Genomic DNA, 12,927 nt, shown 5'->3' on the forward strand with positions numbered 1-12,927 from the left:
AAATGTGAGATTAGTATACTGGCCATGAGAATGTGATTTTCATACAATAAACATGAGACACACGGCAAAAACATGAGAGTTGACAGGTTTGTTAGAAGTAGGTTCTTAAATAGACTGAGTCTTCATTCATAAACACATTTTGCGTGGATTTGTGTTTCTTTTATTCAAAGTTGTCTGTATGAGACAAGACACTTTAATTGCCTTTAATTTGGGGATTTGTCATATTTGCTGTAGTAATTGCCCTTGGAACTTTGACAAAGGGGTCACTTATTTGGATACTCGATAACTTTTTTGTCAGAGATGAGGTGGTAGAATACGTTGCATCATGATGAAACTATATGGTTTGTTTGGGTAAGATTTTTTTTCTGTTTTGGGGGAACACAGCACAGTAAGTTTCAACTGCACTGCGGAAAAATGATGATAAAAGCAGTTACTATGAGTAATAGAATAAAGCATAAAATAATATTTTTACTGCGAAAAACTTGTTTCTGCTAGAACTCCTTAGCTCTATTTTGGAGGTGGGAATATATGGCCTGAGTCAGTTTTTAGCTCTGTAAGTAAAGAAAACCTAATGTATAACTACCTCAACCGCTGTAAATTCAGATAGGACTGGACCGTTCAGTTTCTAATGCAATATGGGAAATATATTTTTGCATATCCAGGATCCAAATGGTCTGTTTACTAGAGACAGACATGTTTTATGCCTGATTTCATTCAGCTGAAAGTCATCCCTCTCCTGGAGGTTTCTCAAGTGAGATCCGACACTGGTGTTAACAGAGTACTGGCATATTAGTCGTATTGTCATCAGAAGTTGTCTTTGTCTGTGATGCATGTTTTAGTTTCAGTAGACATACTCACAACAGTTTGGGGAATCAGTAATGAATTCTAGATCATTCATTAGTTTTGAAATCCGTTGATCTGTTAATGTTCAGTCACGAATGAGAATATAACACATGACATATTTTTTGTAGATATCTACTTCACTTTATTGTTATACGACGTTTCAGAGCGAATTCTTGCTCCTTCATCATTCTAGTCGTGGTCGCCCAAGTTCTAAAAGCATTTCAACAACTTCATTCAAGAATATAACAGTCTCTGAGTATCCTGAGCGAAAAGCAGTAAAAATATTGACAACTCAATAATGATGTTTTTATTTAGAGTTCATTAGCATGAATTGCTTATGAATCACACCCACTTTAGAAACATACATATCAGTAATTGTCGATTAATGTCATTACTAAATGTTCCCTGTCCATCTATTCTAGTCGTAAGTATGTATCAATGTGGTACCAAAACTGTTGAGTTCTCAAGTACAAATTTGCAGCTCAGTTTCTATGAAGTCACTTTTCAATTACGTTGTTGATTTGTTGAACCATTAATTCTCAGTCACTGTTGTATTGTCTTAACTGGCATAAGATCAGCTTGTTCGGAAACTATGGGAATGGTTATAATATCAGTGTCAAGCTACTGTTAAAGGTGTCGAGTTGTCCAGCAACTTGTTGAAACCTCTGTAGAAATTACAGAACAAATCTTACCCTGTTGTTTAAACTGAACAAAGCATTGGACGTTTTTAGGAGACCTTGGATTTCGTTTAAAATATATCTATAAAATACCCCCAAATAATCATAATTATGATAATTTTTACCCTACCACCCCCCACCCACCCCTCTCAACACTGAAAATAAAGAGATATAATTAATGAAATATTATTCACTGGACAGCTCTTTATTCCTTGCTAAAATATGTGATCTCCTGATCTACTTTTACAATGTAAATGATTTTCCCTTTTCTTCCACTAGGCTAGAATTGATAAGAGGCAACTTTCTTGATTAGGCTCAGCGACCTTGTTCATGTTGAATATTGTTGCTATGTTGTCAATCACTGGATTGTCTGGTCCAGGCTTGGAGGGTCACAGGGCACTGTAACATAGCTGGAATATTGCTGGGACAATCAACAAACCCCCCTTTAATGAATTGTGAATTTGATCCAGTAGTTAAAAAGTGTGCCTGCTGCTATAGAAGACTTCCTGTCTCCCTTTTGTTTGTTTTGGACATATACATTACTGGTAAGTTATAAAGGTTTTAAATTACCAGGTTGATCACTGGATTGTCTGGTCCAGACTTGATTGTTTACAGACTGCTGCCATATAGCTGGAATATGGCTGAGAGCGGCAGAACCCAAAACAGAAGGTTGTCATCAGTTATGGCACATTTCTGCTGATCCGCAGATTTCTGCCAATTTTACTTCAAATTGATCAATTCAATTCCCCCCAGAACCCAGCATTCGATGACACAATATTAAGTTTTCAGCTGAAAATAGATTTTCCTGTGGCCATCCCTGCCATTTGGAATCCACACCCTATTCCACTAAAATCTTAGACACATGACCTTCACCACCTTTCTATAAGTGAGAAATTATTTTTGTGTTTATCAGCAGTTAATTTTGTTTTCGTGCATAAATACTGTATATTACAGTAGATAAGCCAATCTCATAGATAAGCCAACCCCTAACTTGACCCTTTAAATCAGTGTCAAAATGGTATGTTTCGTACATAAGACGACCCCCGCGATGGAGTCCTAATCGCCTCCAACTCAGACCACAGATAAATATTAGTCTTATTGTGACATTGTAAATCTTTGCTGAGTCCCAACACTACACTTACCAGTGGAAACATTTAGGTTATTCCCCAATAATAACTGTAAAGTAATAGCTTGCTATTTAGTCATAATTTTGGGGGTTCAACCCTCACCCCAGAACATTTGTTCAATAAAATAAATCATCCTATTATCTATCAAAAATCATCCCCCCATTACAAGCACTTCAACACTCATTCCATTCACAGCTCCTGACATTGACTTCAGGGTCTCCTTAATACACCCTGTAGAAGGAGATTTGTTTGACTTTATTCATGACTGAAATGTCTGTCTATGGTTGGTGCATCACAAGACAATTGTGTAGGTTATCTCAATAGTGAAATTTGGTCTTGTGCCAGACTTTTGTATATTTTGTGGTCAAAATGTTAAATTTTATAATCTGCTAGTAGCATGTAGGAAATTTCTTATTACAATAAGACAGTAGCTAATAACATACACAATAAAGAAAATAAATAAGAAACATCTTATATGAATATGAAGAATAAATGCAGATCCTGTTATGCTTACATGGTATGACGTGGTACATATTACCCTTTCATACATATTGAAGTGTTTTACATGGGACACTGATCTTTATTGAAATGTACACCAGTGATTACATTTATTGCAGAATGACAATATGCCAGTACTCTAGCCAGAAAGATTTATATGAACTTAATTCCGGTGAATGTGGAAAAGTACTTTACACGTACTTCGCAATTATTCCAGTCATCAAAGTCTTTTGTAGATGATGTATGTTGCTTCATTGTCACAAGAGTGACGCTCATGATTGTGAATCGCCAGCCATAGTGTTTGCTTCACCCTCTTCAGATATGTACTATTTTCCTGAAGAATGTTAACGTCTGCTGTTAACCTGAGGGAATCAAAAGGTGCTATTTTCTTGATGAATGCTAGAACTGTGATTTTGCCCAGATGAAGATGTCCATATTGTCCCAGTCCAGGGACTTTTGTCGCAGAAATTGAGATGTGATGTAAGACAGTTTTACTCAACATTGAGCTAGTTAACAGATAGTGGTCCTATTTAACCTTTTGGTGAGTATTAATTTGCATTTTTATATTTTTACAATTGTTGAATTATTTGTTTTTGACATCTGTTGATGTTAATCCAATATTTTGTATTCATATACATTGTTACATTGATTGAACGATTTTCTTGGTGCTTTATATTTCATTCATTAAAGATATGAAAATGAAAGGAACAACAAGAAGAGAATAGTCAGACTATTACCTATTTGTTGTCACTTTTAGAAAGGATACTAAGATGCTGACTTTTTGGTCTAAAATCGTTTGTTATGAAATATTCTGCCCATTGTTTGCCATTCATTTTCACGTCTTGGCAGGTTGTAATATTTGTTTGTCTAGCAAAAGTTATTGTTTTATTCCAATTTTGGCTCCAAGAAATGACATACACCAAAGCCTATCTGCTACTTTTTGTTAAATATCTTTTTCTAACTTACGATAAAGATTTGTCAAAAAGAAATTCATTATTTGAATGCTGGTTTTTCAACCCATAGTTTTTTCTGTAAGGGAAACATATTTACAATGTTGTGCAGGTGTATTATTGTGTTTGTGATTTATAATCAGGGTTCAGATGTATTTGACTAGAAATTTGCTGGATGTACATTGTTTCATTGTTTCATTGTTTCATACTTGTTTGAGGTCACTGTTTTATCATCTTTTCTTTGTACAGGCACGGGTTTATGTTAATAGTAAATCTTGTTTGAAATTACAGATTTCTTGCAGTGTGAAGGGGTATCAGTAGCCCAGTGGTTGAAGCATCAGCTCTTTAGACTGGGTTCAATTCCCCTTACAGATATGCTCTGTTTGAAAATTATGCATTGTAGTCATATCGTTCAGGGACTGTATCAAAAGCGATCTCAGTGCTAAGGTGATTGAAACTCCCATACTTAAGCATCAGGGGCGGTGGGGTAGTCTAGTGGTTAAAGTGTTGGCTCGTCACTCGGGTTCGATTCCCCACATGGGTACAATGTGTGAAGCCCATTTCTGGTGTTCCCTGCCGTGATATTGCTGGAATATTGCTAAAGCAGCGTAGAAAGCATATTCTACTAATATGAGTTACTCATCACTCACTCACTCACTCACTTAAGCATCATACCACAGCTAAATAGAAAGCATATTCTAAAGTATCTGAGTTACAATCATCTTAAACTTCCATACTCTAACAGAGAACTAGAACTATAAAGAATGCATATTTCTATAATATGAGTTACAATCATCTTAAACTCCTGTACTTAAACATACTGCTACAACTATGTAGAATGCATATTTCTATAATATGAGTTACAATCATCTTAAACTCCTGTACTTAAACATACTGCTACAACTATGTAGAATGCATATTTCTATAATATGAGTTACAATCATCCTATACTTAAACACACTGCTACAACTATGTAGAAAGCATATTTCTATAATATGAGTTACATGATCATCTATACTCCTGTAATTTAAACATACTGCTACAACTATTTTGTGGACATATTTTAAAGCAATGAGTTACGATCATTTAAACTCCTGTACTTAAACATACTGCTACAACTATATAGTAGGCATACTTTAAAGTAATGAGTTACGATCATCTTGAATTACCATGCTTAAACATACTGCTACAACTATGTAGAAAGCATGTTTCTAAAATATGAGTTACGATCATCTTAAACTCCTGTACTTAAACATACTGCTACAACAATATAGTAGGCATACATTTAAAATACTATTGAGCATGTTTCTATAATATGAGTTACGATCATCTTAAACTCCTGTGCTTAAACATACTGCTACAACAATATAGTAGGCATACTGCTTTAAAGTATTACTTAAACATACTGATCATCTAGTAGCAGATTGAGGTTGCATCTTTCCCCGTACTTAAACATGGCGTGTTCAGAGCTTTGTGGGGCGTGTTCAGAGCTTTTGACAACACATAATTCTCAAAAACTGATGAACTATATGGCTACGATAGGTCATAACAGTACAAATGCTTAGTGGATGGAGACCAGAATTTGTTTGTCAGACAAGGTTTGCTGTTGTGGTTGAAGTGTGCCTTTGATTCCTTTCAAATCAGACTCATTTGTATTAGACCTTCAAGTGTTGTACAAAACACAACTCGGGCACCAGACACAGCTGACCTATACAATTCAGGAACACCTGTACAATTCAGGAACACCTATACAATTCAGGAGTACAATTCAGGAACACCTATAAATTCAGGAACACCTATACAATTCAGGAACAACTTAACACTTCAGGAACACCTATACAATTCAGGAACACCTATACAATTCAGGAACAACTATACAATTCAGGAACACCTATACAATTCAGGAACACCTATACAATTCAGGAACACCTATACAATTCAGGAATACAATTCAGGAACACCTATACAATTCAGGAACACATACAATTCAGGAACACATACAATTCAGGAACAACAGTACAATTCAGGAACACCTATACAATTCAGGAACACCTATACAATTCAGGAACATTCTATACAATTCAGGAACACCTATACAATTCAGGAACACCTATACAATTCAGAACAACAATTCAGGAACACACCAGGAGTACAATTCAGGAACACCTATACAATTCAGGAACAACTATACAATTCAGAAACCAGTACAATTCAGGAACATATACAATTCAGGAACACCTATACAATTCAGGAACACCTATACAATTCAGGAACAACTATACAATTCAGGAACACCTTAGTACAATTCAGGAACACCTATACAATTCAGGAACACCTATACAATTCAGGAACACCTATACAATTCAGAAACAACTTAACAATTCAGGAACACCTATACAATTCAGGAACACCTATACAATTCAGGAACACCTATACAATTCAGCAATACAATTCAGGAACACCTATACAATTCAGGAACACCTATACAATTCAGAACAACTTAACAATTCAGGAACACCTATACAATTCAGGAACACCTATACAATTCAGGAACACCTATACAATTCAGAAACAACTTAACAATTCAGGAACACCAGTACAATTCAGGAACACCAGTACAATTTGGGAACACCTATACAATTTGGGAACATCTATACAATTCGGGAACACCTTTACAATTCAGAAAGAAGTTAACAATTCAGGAACACCAGTACAATTCAGGAACACCAGTACAATTCTGGAACAACTTAACAATTCAGGAACACCAGTACCATTTGGGAACATCTATACAATTCGGGAACACCTATACAATTCACCGCCTCCGTGGTGTAGTGGTTATAGCGTCCGCCCGGAGTGCGGAAGGTCGCGGGTTTGATCCCCGACTGCGTCATACCAAAAGTCGTTAAAATATGGTACTTGTTGGTCCCTGCCTGGCGCTCGGCATTAATGGGTACAACAAGGACTGGTTGGCTCGGAGTCGGTATAATGCGTCTGAGTGGGGTATTCATGCTTCACTGCGGCATGGTATCTCAGTGAGCTAGCACTATAAAACCAGCTTAAGTCTGGGCTAGTACAAGCAGCTGCACATACACATACCCACGCATGCACGTCGTCATATGAGTGAAATATTCTCAAGCACAACGTTAAACCCAATTCCACCACCACCTATACACCTCAGAAAGAACTTAACAATTCAGGAACACCAGTACAATTCAGGAACACCAGTACAATTCAGGAACATCTATACAATTCGGGAACACCTATACAATTCAGAAACAACTTAACAATTCAGGAACACCAGTACAATTCAGGAACACCAGTACAATTTGGGAACACCTATACAATTTGGGAACATCTATACAATTCGGGAACACCTATGCAATTCGGGGACATCTATACAATTCGGGAACACCTATACAATTCGGGAACATCTATACAATTCGGGCACACCTATACAATTCAGGAACACATATACAATTCAGGAACACATATACAATTCAGAAACAACTTAACAATTGTTTCTATAGCAACATTGGAGTCGTCCACCCGAACAGTTGACATTAAACTGGGAAATTGGTACATGGATTTTGTTAGATCCGTGTATGTGTTTTACTTTATGTTTTCTCTTGGGGCGATAAAAAACAACAACACAATATAATATAAGTCCATAGTTTGATGAAGATCACAGCGAGTACATAGACATCAGATTTAGGAATGTTAGATTGTCACCCTCTGTTGATATTCAGGTGCAAGCCCCAAACTGAAACATGAGAATTGTAAGTTTAAAATGTTGTTTAACAGCTGTGTGATATATGGATATATTGAATGGTTGGTGCCAAACTTTCTTTGTACTGTCACAAACTTCTTCACAGGTAGTATGCGTCTTGTATATTTAGAGGTGACGCTCTTAAGGTATTGCATTATCAGGAGGTATTAGGAAATAGTCATATGACATATGTCAATCTTATATTTCCTGTCTGGTTTGGACGGAACAAAGTGCATATTTCACACTATGTATTAACCTGACCTCATGAAATTCATTTTCAGCATTAATCTTTTGTGTCTTAACAAAAATGGTAGAAGTTGCACTAATTGTCGTCCTTTGTCTGCTGGGGCCCAGCGTCATCACTCAACCACTTGCTTGTCAGTGATGTCACGTGTAGAGGGTAGAAGTAGCACTAGTTGTCTCCCTTTACCTGCTGGGGCCCAGCGTCATCACTCAACCACTTGCTTGTCAGTGATGTCACGTGTAGATGGTAGAAGTAGCCGTCCTTGTCTCTTGTAGTTGTATCTCCCGTGTACTGCTCTGAATGATTTTTGTCCGTATATTGCAACCCATGAAGATCCGGGTTAGAAGTGGTCTACAGTAACCCATGCTTGTCGTAAGAGGCGACTAACAGGATCGGGTGATCAAGCTCGCTGACTTGGTTGACACATGTCATTGTATCCCAATTTCATAGATTGATGATCATGCTGATGAAGACGTGTCTGGTCAAGACTCGATTATATACAGACCCCCTCCATATAGCTGGAATATTGCTTAGTGTGGCGTTGAACAACAAACCAACCAACCGTATCTTCCATATACATGTATTATAGGGGTTACATGGGTGCACCAGTCATACATGGCACTGTGTTTGTTGTGAAAAGTTCTGTCCGACAGACGTGGCAGACACTTTAAATTGTGGATTTAAATCCTGTCCAATGGACATTCCAGAAACCTCAAAATGTGGATTTGAATTCCGTCCAACAGAATTCAGAGCAGTATTAAACAGCTAAGTTATTCAAATAATTGTCTAATATTTAGGGGCCTCTAGAGCTTTAAGTTATGGTAAGTATTTTGTCTCATTTTCAGGCCAGATCAGTTTCATTGCTTGTTTTATGGGATTTTAAAACATTACAAATGTAAAAATACTTTAGGGTGTTTTTAAAAATTAACATCAAATATTAATTTGTGCTGTATTTCCTGGTGTAGTCTCACTTTTACGGAAGATGTTTTAGCTTCAGTAACGACAGAGTATGACTGATCTGTAAGACAAGTATTTGGTCTGGTCTGGGGATATAATTTCTTGTGTGAGATATTGTGTTGAAGGGAAATGCTATTGTTGGATGTCCTTTGTGAGATAAGTATCACCTTCACCAATGTGTTTTGTTGCTGTTTCACATTGTTCCACTAACCATTTGAACAAAGTGTGAATTTCTGCTCCCTGATATGAACAACTTGACTTTTTTACTGAAAGGCATTGAACTAAGTGGAGTGGTCTGATGACATGAGGGGCGGTGGAGTAGCCTAGTGGTTAAAGTGTTCGCTAGACATGCCTAAGATCCGGGTTTTATTCCCCACATATGTACAATGTGTGAAGTCCATTTGCGGTGTCCCCTTCCATGATATTGCTGGTTAATATTGCCAAAAGCGGCGTAAAACCATACTCACTCACTCACTCACTCTGAGGGCGGTGGGGTAGCCTAGTGGTTAAAGCATTGGCTCGTCACACCGAAGACCCGGGTTCGAATCCCAACATGGGTACAATGTGTGAAGCCCATTTCTGGTGTCCCCTGCCGTGATGTTGCTGGAATATTGCTAAAAGCGGCGTAAAACCGAACTCAGTCAGTCAGTCACTCTGATGACATGATGTATTTGTATTGAGCAATGCAACCACAGATCTTTGAAAGTCCAAGGTCGTTAACATTCCGTGTTATTTGGATTCTGCGTTGTCTGTTCAATTCAAGTAATGTTGGTTCTCCAATAAACACCATTAGTGGTACAAGGGTACTGAAAGCCCGGATATTACCAAATTATTGCTCAAAGCAACATAAAACCCTATTCACTCACTCTTTACAATTATTGTGGCACATGGTGTTGTGATATGAAAATGTTTATCCTCACAAACAAAATTGAAATTGTTAAGTTGAAATCGAGTAGTGAATTCACACTTTGTTCAGTTATGTGGTTCCATTTCTTCACCATTGTATATGACATGTTTCAGGGATGTAGAGTGTTCAGGGTCACCTTTCCACTGACAATGTTTGAAACCATGTTGCTAGTTTCCTGACATTTAGACACACTACATGCACCTTCAAATACCCAACTTGTATGAAGAGATAGTGAAGGGAATATTAGTATGGCCCATATTCAGAGGCAGATACAGCTTTTTGAGAAGGGGGTGGGGGGTGTACACTTCATTTTCACGAGAGTTTCAATGGTCATTTAATAAACTTACAGGACAAAAGAGTGGGGTGCGCTCTCTCCCCCTCTCTTTTTCTCTCTCCCTCTCTTTCTCTCTCCCCCTCCCCTCCCTCTCTCTCTCTCTCTCTCTTTCTCTCTCTCTTGCTCTCTTGCTCTGTGGATCCGCCTATGATATTTGACATCTGGATCTCGGGGATTGTCTCATAATTTTAGTTGTCTTTGCCAAACCACGTACCCAGATAAATGCAGCATCTTAACGCTGCAAATGACATTAATAACCAAGCAATTCTTCTTTATACATCGTAGGTTAAACAACACTGTTAAATAAAATATTTTCAACCAAAAGATAAACTTTATTGGCTTAGTTTTGGGAATACCAGTTCTGGGTCATTCCAATTCTTCTTTAAGTGCTCAAGTCATTACTATAAAACAATAAACCAATTTGCCTTATTGGCAGCCAATCAGCATGGAAGACTCTTTTTTTTTCAAAATATAATACTTTATATTTTCAGCCACTACTTGGCAGCATCAAGCAAATGATTCAAATTTGTCAATGGAAAGCCACCTTAAACTCTTCCAGTCCTGTTAGCCATAATTGTTTCCATTTTAGAATGTTTTAAAGGGGGACTGTGCTCACCATCTGGTGCCTATTTATATTTTAGTTCTCGATGTAATTAATTCTTTGTGTGAAACTGATACTTTATCTGTGTTGTGGGAAATCATTAAGTGTAAGATTGATATGTATTCTAAAAGTTAAGTTTTCAACCACTTGAATCTGGGACTGCCAGTTTGAAGAGCCAAGTCCTCCTTTAAGAATATTGACATACATTTGTCTCTGTTTTGGTGCCTGTTCTATAAAATGATGTGTTCAGCCTTTGTCAGAGACTAACATTTTGGTTTCAGTGTCGTAACATATTTTTTCGAAAGCGTATTTTGTGATTGTATTTTCTAATATGAAGGTTGTTTTAGATTCTTTCAGCTTCCATGGCATCCTTCCTAGACGAATTTTGATTGGCTGATTTTGCTGAGTGATTAATGAACTACTCAGAAAATTCTTTGTCATCTGTGTGACGCAGTTGTCTGCAGCTCGTATGAACATTGTCTTTGTGACATCTCCATTTTTGAATGCAAAGAATCGTGTACCTGTTTTGATACTGTGATTTTGTTGATCTTGTGTTTATACAAGATGGTGCTCTGTGATATACTTTTTGAATATTGTTAAACATTTTTCATTAAAAATATTGTTTGTCTTCTTTTAAATATGTATTCCGATACCATGGATCAAGACAAAGGGAGATCTCTAACATTTAAATATGTATTCCGATACCATGGATCAAGACAAAGGGAGATCTCTAACATTTGAATATGTATTCCGATACCATGGATCAAGACAAAGGGAGATCTCTAACATTTAAATATGTATTCCGATACCATGGATCAAGACAAAGGGAGATCTCTAACATTTGAATATGTATTCCAATACCATGGATCAAGACAAAGGGAGATCTCTAACATTTAAATATGTATTCCGATACCATGGATCAAGACAAAGGGAGATCTCTAACATTTAAATATGTATTCCGATACCATGGATCAAGACAAAGGGAGATCTCTAACATTTGAATATGTATTCCGATACCATGGATCAAGACAAAGGGAGATCTCTAACATTTGAATATGTATTCCGATACCATGGATCAAGACAAAGGGAGATCTCTAACATTTGAATATGTATTCCGATACCATGGATCAAGACAAAGGGAGATCTCTAACATTTGAATATGTATTCCGATACCATGGATCAAGACAAAGGGAGATCTCTAACATTTAAATATGTATTCCGATACCATGGATCAAGACAAAGGGAGATCTCTAACATTTAAATATGTATTCCGATACCATGGATCAAGACAAAGGGAGATCTCTAACATTTAAATATGTATTCCGATACCATGGATCAAGACAAAGGGAGATCTCTAACATTTAAATATGTATTCCGATACCATGGATCAAGACAAAGGGAGATCTCTAACATTTAAATATATGGTGCCTGCAGGTGCTCTGCAAATGGGTCAAAGGTTACCCATGGGTTGAATTGAATGTGTCACACATTTTTTAACTGTACTAATACAGGTCAGACATGGAAAGGTCATTGGCAAAGCAGATTCCTCATGCATTGCTGATTAGTGTACAGCTGTTCCAAATATACTGAGAGGCAATAAAAACGCATATGAGGAAGAAATGTCAGATATGTTACTCATATGTCCAAAAATTACATATGGCGGTACAGGAAACAATAGTAAACAGTAGTAGTGTTTACAGAGGATTACGGATGCAACGATGTCTTTGCGAGCATCTCCAAAACAAATGGTATGAGAACACACAACTGTCAGATGACACATTTTATACCGTGTGTGTCCTCCTTGGGCAGCCCAGAGTCTGCCAGGCATTGACAAGCACAATCTCCGAATCAAAGCTTGTGGAACGGCTCTGCAGTGAAACTGCAAAGCTTATGTCAACTCAGCTACAGTTTGGGGAGGATTCAACTGACGTCTCACACGGCGCCCAAGTTCATCCCACAAATGTTCGATCGGATTAAAATCAGGTGATCGCGAGGGCCAGTTCAAGACATCCACATTGTTCTG

At 37.3% G+C, this 12,927-nt stretch overlaps 1 long non-coding RNA gene across 2 annotated transcripts; it reads right to left on the reverse strand.

Moving 5' to 3' along the window:
* Positions 1 to 5,794: 5,794 nt before the first annotated feature.
* LOC124273588 lies at positions 5,795 to 7,607 on the reverse strand. 2 transcript variants are annotated; one of them, XR_006897701.1, is made up of 4 exons: positions 7,552 to 7,607; positions 6,431 to 6,506; positions 5,949 to 6,056; positions 5,795 to 5,873 (listed from the first exon to the last, which is right to left on the reverse strand). It is a non-coding gene; the product is annotated as an uncharacterized LOC124273588 (long non-coding RNA). The 2 variants fall into 2 exon arrangements; XR_006897700.1 differs by lacking the exon at positions 7,552 to 7,607 and adding an exon at positions 6,633 to 6,680 and having other exon boundaries at positions 6,431 to 6,576.
* Between the last annotated feature and the right edge of the window lie 5,320 nt (positions 7,608 to 12,927).

This window comes from Haliotis rubra, unplaced genomic scaffold (genome assembly GCF_003918875.1).
Source record: "Haliotis rubra isolate DU_JTF1 unplaced genomic scaffold, ASM391887v1 Scf182, whole genome shotgun sequence".
Taxonomy (NCBI): domain Eukaryota; kingdom Metazoa; phylum Mollusca; class Gastropoda; order Lepetellida; family Haliotidae; genus Haliotis; species Haliotis rubra.